Source organism: Empidonax traillii, unplaced genomic scaffold (genome assembly GCF_003031625.1).
Source record: "Empidonax traillii isolate 1590-97213 ecotype Southwest subspecies unplaced genomic scaffold, ASM303162v1 scaffold506:size517526, whole genome shotgun sequence".
NCBI classification, from domain to species: domain Eukaryota; kingdom Metazoa; phylum Chordata; class Aves; order Passeriformes; family Tyrannidae; genus Empidonax; species Empidonax traillii.
The window spans coordinates 506,055-517,526 of record NW_020955699.1 but is presented as its reverse complement, the minus strand read 5'-3'; the positions used below and the strand labels follow the sequence as shown (position 1 = coordinate 517,526).

The window sequence follows — 11,472 nt, the reverse complement described above, 5'->3', positions numbered from 1 at the left end:
AGAACAGCCTGAACCTTTTTCTTATATAACAGCTTTTTCTCCCCCAGGAATGTTTGAATGTAAGGAATATTTAAGTAGAACTTACGCAAAATCAAATTGTTCTGTTCCCCACACAAAGTATTTCAAAAAACTACCTGCCTCTGCAGTCATGCCATCGGCTGTTTGCTGATTGCTAATTGTTACCATCATTTTTATCACATAGGAAAAAGGAAAAACCCCTGAAAGTATCCTGTGAGCACTCCATCGTTGATCTCAGTGCATCAGGGTAAAGCAGCTGCCAGAAATCAGTCAGATCACTGGTGAGAGTGCAGCAAGCTCCTTGTGTATGCTTAGCAAATATAATTATTTAGAACCTAAGGTTGCTTCCATGTCTCCTTGTTATTGCTTCTGTGTAAAGATAAAATGAAACCCTCCCTGAGCAGGTACCTAGGCTACAGTCTGAGGTTAACCTACAAGTAGTGTGCTTTTCATAGGGAATATTGTAGGATTTAGCATAATCCATGAAGTGTAGGAGCACCTGTGGCCACAGCTGGGTTCCAACTGTTCACCCTCTCTGACAGATGTTCAGGGCTCTTGAACCCCTCAGTTAAATACCAGCTGTACCTTAGTGAGGGAATAGACCACATTTATTTCCAGGTTGCAGGAATTGCCTGACCTGCCAGCCTGCTTGTAGAACTAATCTACCTCAGAGCACCACCCTCGACATCCAGACCACTTCCCCAAAGCCCTCCCGTCAAGGCAAATGCACATCTATTGGTCTCCAGCAGAGATTTCCTTCATGGAGCCTGTCTCTCCCTGGCTCAGGAGCAGAGAAACACATTTGTTAATGCCAGCCACAGCCTGACGTGCATTTACTGTGTAGCAGAGCTACATTACGGGCTCTGTGCTCATTAGGAGTTATTCCCCCTACACGCTGCAGTCTCATCATCAGAACCATGCAATGAACTGGATCAGGAATCAAATCTAGCTGAAAAAATGACCAGAAGATGAAGTCCTCAGCATACTGATTTTAAGCAGGATCCTCTCCCCACCCTATTTGCCATCTGGACTGAAGGGACAGCAGGGGCTGAGAGCAGCTGAAAAGCCAAAGGCAGGGCAGCTAAATGTTTAAGCTCTGCCTCAGCTAAAGCAGCTCCCCAAATATTTTTTTTTCTGTACCACACTCCAAATAATTAGAGTGTTGTAGAAAAGACAGAAAACTGACACTGGCATAGGTCTTGTATGCAGAAGAGTATCTTTTCTCTAATATACACTAGTATTCTGGGGGATTTATTTGGCACTTAAAAATAGAAATGTGTAGAAAAATTCAGGTTTCCTATTAATATTTGACAGCTAGTCTGTACAGGGTAAGGTTTTCTTTTTAATGAATGTCACTTTCATTTTTTTATATTACCCCTAAAACTTGCAAATCAGAATGTATCCAATACAAAGAGCATTATTTCTTGCTTTATCCCTAATGCTAATCTGGTCTATCTGATTATTTCTTTCTCAATAATAGAAGAAAATTACTTTGTCAATGATATTGCTTTTCCTATTCTGAAATATTAGTAATTAAAAGGCAAATTCATGAGAATCTCATTCCAAAAATACAGTGTATATCAGTTTATAAGAAATACTTCTAGACCATGACCATTAAAAACACTCTCTAAAAGAAACTGGGTAGTAACCTGGACAATTTCTGGCTATTTGAAACATCTCCTGCTTTTGCTGCATTTTCCTAATCACATCATTTGTGCTTCTCTGAGCTTAGTTCCCATTTTCTTTTTCTGTGCTTTTCTTTGTAACATATATTAGCTTATTTTTAGCTTTGGTGAAGAAGTTTCTCAGCATCACATTTTCATAATCTCTCTCCTTACAGCTGCTGTGTTGCTGGGGAGGTCCTATTAGAAACTCATCCATAACAGTTCAGTCTCTCTCAGTCTCAGACAACTGCTCCATGGATGTGATACTTTGCTTAGAAAATTATAATGTGAATTTCTTGGGAAATATATATTTCTTCCTTGAGGTAATTATCAGGAATGTTGGATGGTCAATGAGCTCTCCCTTATATTTAAAGAGGTTCCAGGCAGAATCACAGATTATTTTGTTGTTGCTGTAGCTATTGTTTTTGCAGTAAAGACAGAACCATCTGTTACTTTGAAGATGTGCCAAATCAGTTGAAAACATTTAATTCAGGTAGTCAGTGAACCACAAGAGCTGATAGCTTAAGAATTCTGGAAGGTTTCAAAAGGGAACACTAAATGCACTTTGCCCAGTTTGGATTAGATTTTATTTAAAGTGGACTCTGAGTAGTTCAGGAAAGAAATAGCTGGACATGAGAGAGATCCCTCTCTTTCTGTCTACCTCATTCCCTTATAAACCTACTTTAATGAGAGTCAACAGTAACATATATCATATGAACATGACTGGCTCACACTGTCCAAAGGATAATTATAAATTATAGCAATGACTTCAGCGTAGACCTGCACATCAGAAATACACAGAATGGCCAAGCCATGTCTGTCTTATGGTTGGTTTATGTCCCCAAGCTGTCCTCTTTTGGCATAGATCTGCCCTGATGGCCATGTCTGGTATGAGTATCCCTAGCAAATATCTCACTATTGGGGACACTGGAGCACAGCAGGTGAGGGGCACCATGCCCAGCAGGAGAAAAGAAGGGGAAGGAAGGACTTGTAGTAGAGATGTCAGCTGAGCACTAATGCCTGTCTAGAACCAATCTCTAAGTCTGGATGAGATGATGATTTGCTTGAAAAGTCTCTGATAACACAGAGCAGTAGCAAATGAACTTAAAAGTTTCCAAGGATCACCTGAGCCCTTTAACCATCTCTATTTGCAATGATTTTCTGATTAAATGACTGGCAAATTAATATTAGCTGGTGTCTGAGAGAGGATAATTTCCACAGCATTTTCTACTATGCATATTATAATGATGAAGAAAAGTCTGCATGAATTTATAGCTCAGTGGGTTAATTAAACATTACCCCTGGGCATCTGGACATTGAAGAATGTGCCTCTATTCTGAAAGGAACACTTAATCCTCCACAGCCTGGTGCATTTCCTGTATTATTTACTAATAAACTTTCCTTTATTTATTGCAAGAATTATTTATTACAAGGATTGTGAAAAAAAAGCAGTGGCTTAATAAGATTTATTTTTCTCACTTTTTTCAAACTGATTGGGGTGGTAAATTTTAAATAATGAACATCTATGTTGTAGCATCCTTTTTTTTCTTTAAAAGAATGGAAACAACCGAATAAAAACATGACTGATATTAAGCACTGTCTAAAGAAATGTTGAAAAAGAAATAACTTATTAAACCACTGTGTGACACCTTCCAAAGCTGTGACAACTGAACATTCATTACAATGTTGTTAAACACCTATTCTATCAATAGTGCTAGAATTACAATGTAGTACCTTAATTGGATGATGTTTCTTTCATCCTTTATTTATTATGTTTTTGAGACACAATAATAATTAAAAAAAAAGATTTGTGGCTCTAATAAGGTACCGCAGTTGCCATATTTCTTTCCTATATTAGTAATTTGTTAGTTAATATGCATTTGCATTTCCTGTATTTTGCTCTTGATAGATGTGCCAAACACAAAAAAACAGAGAACAAATCAAAATATTTACAACGTACCATAATATCCTTTGCAGCTTAGTGTCATAATTATGTAACAACTAAGTTTATGAATCAGTCTGGCACATTTCCAGGTTATGACCATCTTTTCAAGAGTTTTGATCAGTCATGGTGTTGACCTAGTGTACTCCTAAAGAATATTCAACATAATGTTTCTATACAACAAAGTAAATTTGAGGGTTCCCTTTGTCTCATGAGTTTTTAGAGACAAATGACTTTTTGTTCTGTATAGAGAACAACTTTACATCTGCACCAAAACACGAAAGTCTCGCTTCAGACACTGATTCAGCAGATATTGAAGCCTGTCACCTCTCAAGAACGCAGTTATCCTCTCTGCACTTTTAACTATTCCTTTTTAATTTAAAAAATAAAATTCCAGAGCTGTCTCTAGATGTACTTTTACTTTATCTTGTTATCTTTAAATAGATACATTTGGAATTGCATTGTGCGAAATAATCATCTTAGATATAGGTTAGCAGGAAGAAGACATCAGAAAGGGAAGATGGATTGAACTGATCTCACTGTTCCGTGGGGAGGCACTGCCAAGTGCTCCATGAGGAGCTGCTGTAGCAGTGCTTGCCTGGGACTCTAGCAGTGCTTTTCCAGGGCTTTTCCTTTTCAGGTGTGGACCCAACACACCTTGTACTCTCCTTTATTCTCCCTTGGACTGTCTGTGCTGAATACCCACCTCTTTCCATTATATCACTGCTCTTCCTACACCAGGAGACCTTCTGCTCATCCAAGATACCCATCACCCTACATAAGATGGAAAAGGTGTTTATCACACTATGTGGTGTTTATCACACTAAATCTTGACACAAGCCAAGATGCCCGAGTGCTGATAGCAAGGATGCTGCACACAGAGGTAAGTATCCTGCAGCTGTAAAATAAAGCTAAAAGCTTGCTGAATAGAAAATCTCAAGACATTCTGAATTGTGACCTGCACCAATAGTGCCAATATTTGGCACTATTTTAGGATTTGGTGGCTTTGGGAAGTATTGGTTGGTTGGCAGCAAATTCTTGCAACTTTTCAAGATTCTTGTGACAGGAAGAAATTTATAAAAAATACGTCATTTGCTGCTTAACATCAAAAGAATACAAAAAAAAGATAAAAAAGATGAGCAATGTATATTTTATGTATAAAGAGAGCCTACTCTCAAATATGGAGTTTGTTTCTGGCCTGCAGTGGGGGGAAGAATGGATGAGCACCACCATCTCTGAGATAATGATCCCTGGATAACCCTATGGAAAAGACTTACCTGAAGGTGTTTGTATAGCCAACCCTTATTGAACATTATTCAAGTAACTGCTTTGATTCCATATAGGGCTTATTTTTAAAGAGTCCAAGCTTTCTGCAGGGTAACTATGATTGAGGGGAGTGGTGCTTTAACCTAAACTTCTGAAAGTCATTAGGAGCCTCTTAATAGCAGACAGATTCTCTTCTGACCCACATCAAATTCCAGTTAAATAAGGTTGTCAGTATCATAATTTTCTAGCTGGATGTAGCATACAACTGACTACCATCAGATGGTTAACAGGCATATAATTTCAGTTCAGTTGCCTAGTACAGTAAATGCTTTAATTGGGCAGGTTTCTTCAGTAAAAAACAGGGATCCCTCCTAAGCTGTAGTATTATTTATCCTGCATTCCACCACTCTGGAAGGGAGCACTGAATGCCTACATTGGTAAATATACGAATTGGACATCTCTATTCATACCAATACAATGACAATGTACACATGCACAAATCACAAGAGCTTTTTAACTGAGTGGATAATTACACCACAGGGAAGAAGTTAAGTTCGTCTTGTAATTTGTGACAGTTGCACTTACACAAAACTCGGTCAGTTCTGGAGTAGCCCTGAGACCAATCATCACCGATAAAATAATTCTGTTTGTAGAGTGCAAGCAAACACTTAAAGCAGAAATTTAATCAGCCTTTCTTGGTAGACAGATTCTCTTCGTGTGCCTTGGGAGGTCTTAAAACAAGGTCATTGAAAAGCCATGTCCTTGGAGAAGGGGTTCACAAAAAGAACTTTAGAGCCAACGAGAATATCTACTAAGGAGGTGCAGCCAGACTCAGTCAGATATTCTGCAGCAATACACGAAGCAGGACCGTGGTACAGACCCCACGTGGATTTAAGAGGATGTTGCACAACCATATGCTACACAAATGTTCAAAAAAGACATCCATCCGCCCCCAGCACAGAAGGGAGTGAGTTAGTGGAGCAGCTTCTCCCATATATGCGCAGAGGCAAGTAGGCATGTACAGAGGGAAGAGTGCTGTACTTTCCAAAGAACACTGAGGTTGATTAAGCCTTGTTTGAAATGCAGATAAAACAGAAGGAGAAAATAATCTTATGTACTTTCATTTCTCATTATTTTCTCTTTTTGCCAGAAGCTGAATCAGTGCAATAGCAAGTTTTGCTTTTCTGCTTCTAGAGCAAAACACTGACTGCCCAAACAGAGGGTTTTCGTCTTTAAGAAGTTGTTTTCCAGTGTTCTAAAACACTTTTAAAAGCCTTTCGTTTGCTTCTTTTGCTACCGGTTACTGACCTCTATAGATTTCATAGTTGCAATTTAAAAAATATTATTTAATTAACGTCCTTCGTTTGTGTGCACTGTAACTCCCATTTGTATGCATACAGTTCACTCAGTCTGTGGTCTATGGCTGGCAAATAACACCACTTAACAGCTGTTAAATAGGGTAATCACCTGTTGTTATCCACAGGTAGCTTTAATTCAAATGCTAATTGCTCTCAGTGCTCTACTTATAAACCTGCCCCGGTGTCAGCTGCTGCCTATGCGACACCAGATGGATGGGAGCCTCGAATGGATCTCACTGTCCCTCTGCAGGAAAAAGGCCTGAGTTATAAAGAACCTTGCTACCCCACAGTGCCATGAAAGAAAAAAAAAAAAAAAAAGATGGCACAAAAATTAAACAGTCAAGGTCTTTCAGAGAGGAAGAATTACAGAAAAAAGCAATGAGTAAGGAAGATGAAGAAAAGGACTGCAGACGGGACGTTAAATACTGTATGAGCTGGTGTTTCAGCCTATTTACAATCGAAATGAGTTAACATTCACTATTAGTAAACTCAGTGTGACAAAATTCAGAAACAGCTGCTGCAGATGTATGCCAGGGTCAGCTTAAACTGATAGAAAATGAGAGCTAAACTGCTTGAATAGGTCAGGTGTTTGTAAAAATCCCCCTGGAAAAATAATGCAAATTCTTATTTTTCCAGAGACTTAATTCTTCACCAGAAAAATCACAAAATGTTTCTCCTTTTGCTAAAAATGCCTCAAGACCACACTGTACTGCTTACTCCTCATAGCAAGAGGCTTCAAATTATTTTTTTCCAAAAATATCTCCAGTTCACCCAAGCTCTCTGGAGGCTCTATTTCATGTTGTGCTTAATTTCATCAGACTCACAGTTTGGTGCCAAAAGTGATGGTTTAATTGTGTCTCCTTTCCCCTCTTAACTGTACTGACGTGTTCCTCACTCTTTCCTCATATTAGATTTAGTCATTCAGTGTGTTGCTGGAATATGACTCACCGATCCGATGGGAAAGTAATTTTTTGGAGGAGACACGTGTGAGTGTCCACAGTCAGACAGGATTGAGCCTGGTGTGGAACAGTGCCCTGGATTGTCCTGTGTTTCTTGCTGCTATACAGTGGAGTTCCTGGCTGCACAGCTGTAGGTTTTATTTTAGATCCCCCGACTGTAAAAGGGCCATTCATTCCGGAATGCTGTCGGATTTTCACACTGCACTGGAATGACTTCCCTGCCGTGCTCTCTGAAGGGCTGCTTTTTTCTAGGAGAACGAAGCTATCCATCAGTTGCCCAACAGCAGAACCTCTCTGCTCAGTTTCTACCCTTTGATCTGTTCGTCTTAGATAACTCTGGGTGCCAAAACTCCAACCCAAACAGCCCTGGGCTCTGGAGGACGCACCTCTTCCCACTGGGACACAGTGGTGACCTCAGGAAATGACTGTTAACTCGAGGCTACATTTTCCTGCCCTCAACATATTTTTCAATTAAATAGGAGATAAACATCATCACAGGTGAAACCTGGCTCCGAGAAAGGAATCAAAGCATATAAAAGTCACATATTAGATAGATCTGCAACAGGTAACAGGCAGGGGTTTCAGTTTTGGTCTGAGCTCACTATATTGATTGGAGAAAGGAGCTGCTCAAAATTTCAGAACACAAACCTTAGATTAAAAAAACATGTGTTAGGTATTGCCCTGGTTCTCTGATATCTTGTGCTAATGATGAGGTGAGGGAGGGATGAACACCTATGAAACCCAGATCACTTTATTTCTTGGTGTCCTGGATCTTAATTGAACTGAACAGCCAGTTGTAACCACCACTTATCTATGAATGTTCATTTTAGGAAAGTCAATTATTTCAATCATCAAGAGGAAAGAACTGCTTGTCTGACAGTTATGACTCATATTACCATACATTTCACTTTGATGACTGCTTTTTATTTTGTTTTGCTTGCTTCGCTTACAGGGAGAGAAGAAAATGAAATGTTTGTAAAAGGATGCAAAGTTTGTGCTTTGATAGACTTCTATAACCTCTCAATAGAAAGCTGTAAGCAGGTCTGCTTTACCTGTTTGAAATCTACATTATGTTTGATTCTCTTTTAGACTGTGAGTAGAAAAATAAAGCTGCAAAATATAGTTGTAAAGTTGCAAATAAAAAAGTCAAATATAAAATTCTATGTCAAATATAAAAATAAATGTAATATTTATTCAATCTTGCATGAAAAAAAAACAAATCAAAGAAGCTAAGTAAGTATTTGAATGCTACACTGTCCTTATTTAAGTCAAAAGCAATCCACATTTACTTTCCATTAGGAAGTGAAAAACAGTTGGTCAAATTATTACCTTCATTTAACACTGGCTGTACGACCAAAAGGAAACAATTCAATCTACTTAAAGAGGGCTTTTTTTTGTCACTTCTCAAGGAGAAAAAATGCACATAAATTAATAATTAACCTATTTTTAATTCCATCCCAGAGATCACGGGTCCAGATATCATTAAGCACCTTTCATTCTGAAACGATGGAATTGCACAATTTACTCTTCTGTCAGGTTCTACCAAAAGATTAAAGATGGCTTGATGTGAGGATATGCAGCAATGGGAAAACTTAACCCTCTGGGATTGAGCCACAGCTCTTATTCAGTTCCTGAAGTCATAACTCATTTTGTTATGAGTCACAAAAGGCCACTGTTATCATTTGTATTGCAGCACAATTCAGGAGCCTCACTCATAGCCTTTTTCTCCCACAGTTTAAGTTCAGTGACTGCTTTTGCTAAGTATACACCCAAAATAATTCCTTCAGAACTGAAGCTCACCTGAAGAATCCAATCTATTTGAAAGTTTATTGGTGGTAAATTTAATTCCAAAAGCTGCATCACGCACAATGTGACATAACAATTTTGGATACCATCAGACCTGTATTTTATTCCCCTAGAAGTAAATAAAGAAGAGAGCACCAACAAAAACTAAGAGACAAATTTGTACCTACCAGGTTCAGTGCAGTCCTGGAAAGACTTGTGGAGTGTAGAGCATGAAGCCACCTTTAAACAGGGAGGAGATCTCCACCTCAGCTCAGACAGTGCTGATCCTCTGTGGCAAGCAAGTCATGGACACAGATGTTGGGTCTGGTCAAGCTGTTACTTCTTTTCTATTTATCTGTATATTTACAGAGTGCCTATATGAAGTCGAAAGACGAATTAAATACATACATAGGCAGGTAAAACTTTTGAAAGCTCTATACTGATATTCCCTGACATAAGTAGGATGATAGAAGCTGTTTGGTACAAACAACTGTCAGCAGTAGAAAGGCCTAAACTCCTATAGATCTGCTGCTAACAGGTTAGAAACTGTCTCTACTTTAAAAGACCCCTCTTCTCCAGCTCTCTTCTCTACAACTTCTGCTGAAAACACAGAGTTGTACAAAATCCTATATTTTTCGTCAAGAGATAAATAAAAATCTAGCAATAGCTTTTCTTTACATAACAACTCCCGGAATAGAGGCAAGCTCCTCTTGCTCAAGATTAATTACCCCTAATTTTCCAGGTAGCCCTTAATACTGATGTTCACAGGTCATGAGTCTCCTTTAACAAGCAATAATGAATTACAACCGTGTCACAGACCTCCAGCCTTGTGCCACAGGCAAACATGTGAGTGTAAACCACCCCAGGAATCACACACAGGATGGAACAGTGCCCAACACGCAGAGCTCTTGCCTCTCCAAACGCTGCACTGCAGCAGCGTGTGCAGCTACAATCTGAATCACAACCAGTTGCCAAATTTAGGTTAAATTGATTCAGTTATTAAACCTTGGCAGCACTTTCCAAAGCCTGGAGTCACTCATCTAAACACTTTGCAATCACGCTTTAAAGTAAAACTTCAAAACTATCACACACCAAAGAGTGAATTATGTTTGCAGGTTGGAATAAACTGGGGAGAGCAGGATTCCTTTTTTTTTTTTTTTAGATGACAGACTTAAACTATTATTAATCTTCAAACACGAACAAACACTTCTAGTCCCTGAATCAACTGAGAACTTATTAACTGTCAGAATATTAACAGGCATACCTAATACATTTTACTGAGGGCAATTGCTGATAAGTGCTCATGCAATAAGACGTTCAAGGAGACAGGTGAATCTGGGCATGTCTGTCAAATATCCTGGCAAATGAAATATTAAAGAAATCAATCACATTTTAATCTACAGGCACAGAATCTTTCAAGTATAAAAGTAAAAATTGGTTCCCTTCCCTCTGTCTTGTAGAAAGTTGCTCAATTTGCCCAATACATGACCAGAGATTTTGAAAAGTTTTTACAAAACAAACAGGTTTTTCCCTTTTTAAAAAATTATTTATCTTTTCCAATTCAGATTTCCCCTGAGTTTTTACCTCTTTCAAAACTGTGTGGCTCCACAGACTGAGACAGCATGATGAGTTACCTGGCAGCAGGACACCAGCTTTGTGTGCATTATTTATAATTTTCTATGCACCATTTTTTAATGGTTCTTATAAAAAAAATATGTAGAGATTCCAACCTGGGCATTTAAAATTTAGAGAAATTTGACCAGTAGGGGATATTCCTTCCAGGATAAGACCACTGGGGTAGAATGAAGCTTTTTTGTGCTAAAAAAGGGAAGAAAAATAGCTGTATGAACTGCATCCTTAAAAATTACTTACTTAAGAAGAAATATAATTCCAGGGATGTGTTCCAGCAATGCAAGTCTCTCACACCATGTTCCTCCTCTTCTGTGTCAGGGAACTCCATTTCTGCTACCACCACATGGTCAAAATTTGTTAGGCTTCGTTGACCAGCATCTCCTTGCCTGTGAAAGCTGCATCACCAATGACAACATTTAACACTGTCCATTACCCCACCTGCGTTATGCTCTCCTATCCTTGTAGCAGCCTCTTAATTAAATATCTACAAGAATCCATGCAAAAAGTCATCTTCTAAATGAAATAACTACTGCTGAAGTTTAGAAATTAAAAAATATTGAGGTGAAGTTTTTTTTTATTAAAAAGTAACCAAAGGACACATTATTTCTCTACAACCTGTTTCTTACATTTTAAGATTAGCTGAAGCATTTTCCCACAACTTTTAAAAGACATCTAGTTGTAATACATTAGTTACCATAGGTTATTCTAAATTCTGGCATGAATTTAAATTCTGATCCATAGTAATTATGATATTTCAGTTAATTCTGCCATGAATTGATGTATGGTAATTCTCAATTCATCAAGAGCAAAACTTAATTTCCTTTAAGTAGCATTTCTTTCTACTCCTC

At 38.3% G+C, this 11,472-nt stretch overlaps 1 long non-coding RNA gene across 1 annotated transcript in view; it reads right to left on the bottom strand.

Annotated features, from left to right (window-relative positions):
• Nucleotides 1–9,264: 9,264 nt before the first annotated feature.
• Nucleotides 9,265–11,472, bottom strand: part of LOC114063998 — a 20,290-nt gene continuing 18,082 nt past the window's right edge. Inside the window, exons 2-3 of the long non-coding RNA XR_003572664.1 lie at nucleotides 10,257–10,349; nucleotides 9,265–9,366 (exon numbers count right to left, since the gene is read on the bottom strand). This is a non-coding gene — a long non-coding RNA (uncharacterized LOC114063998). The remainder of the gene's footprint in view (nucleotides 9,367–10,256; nucleotides 10,350–11,472) is intronic.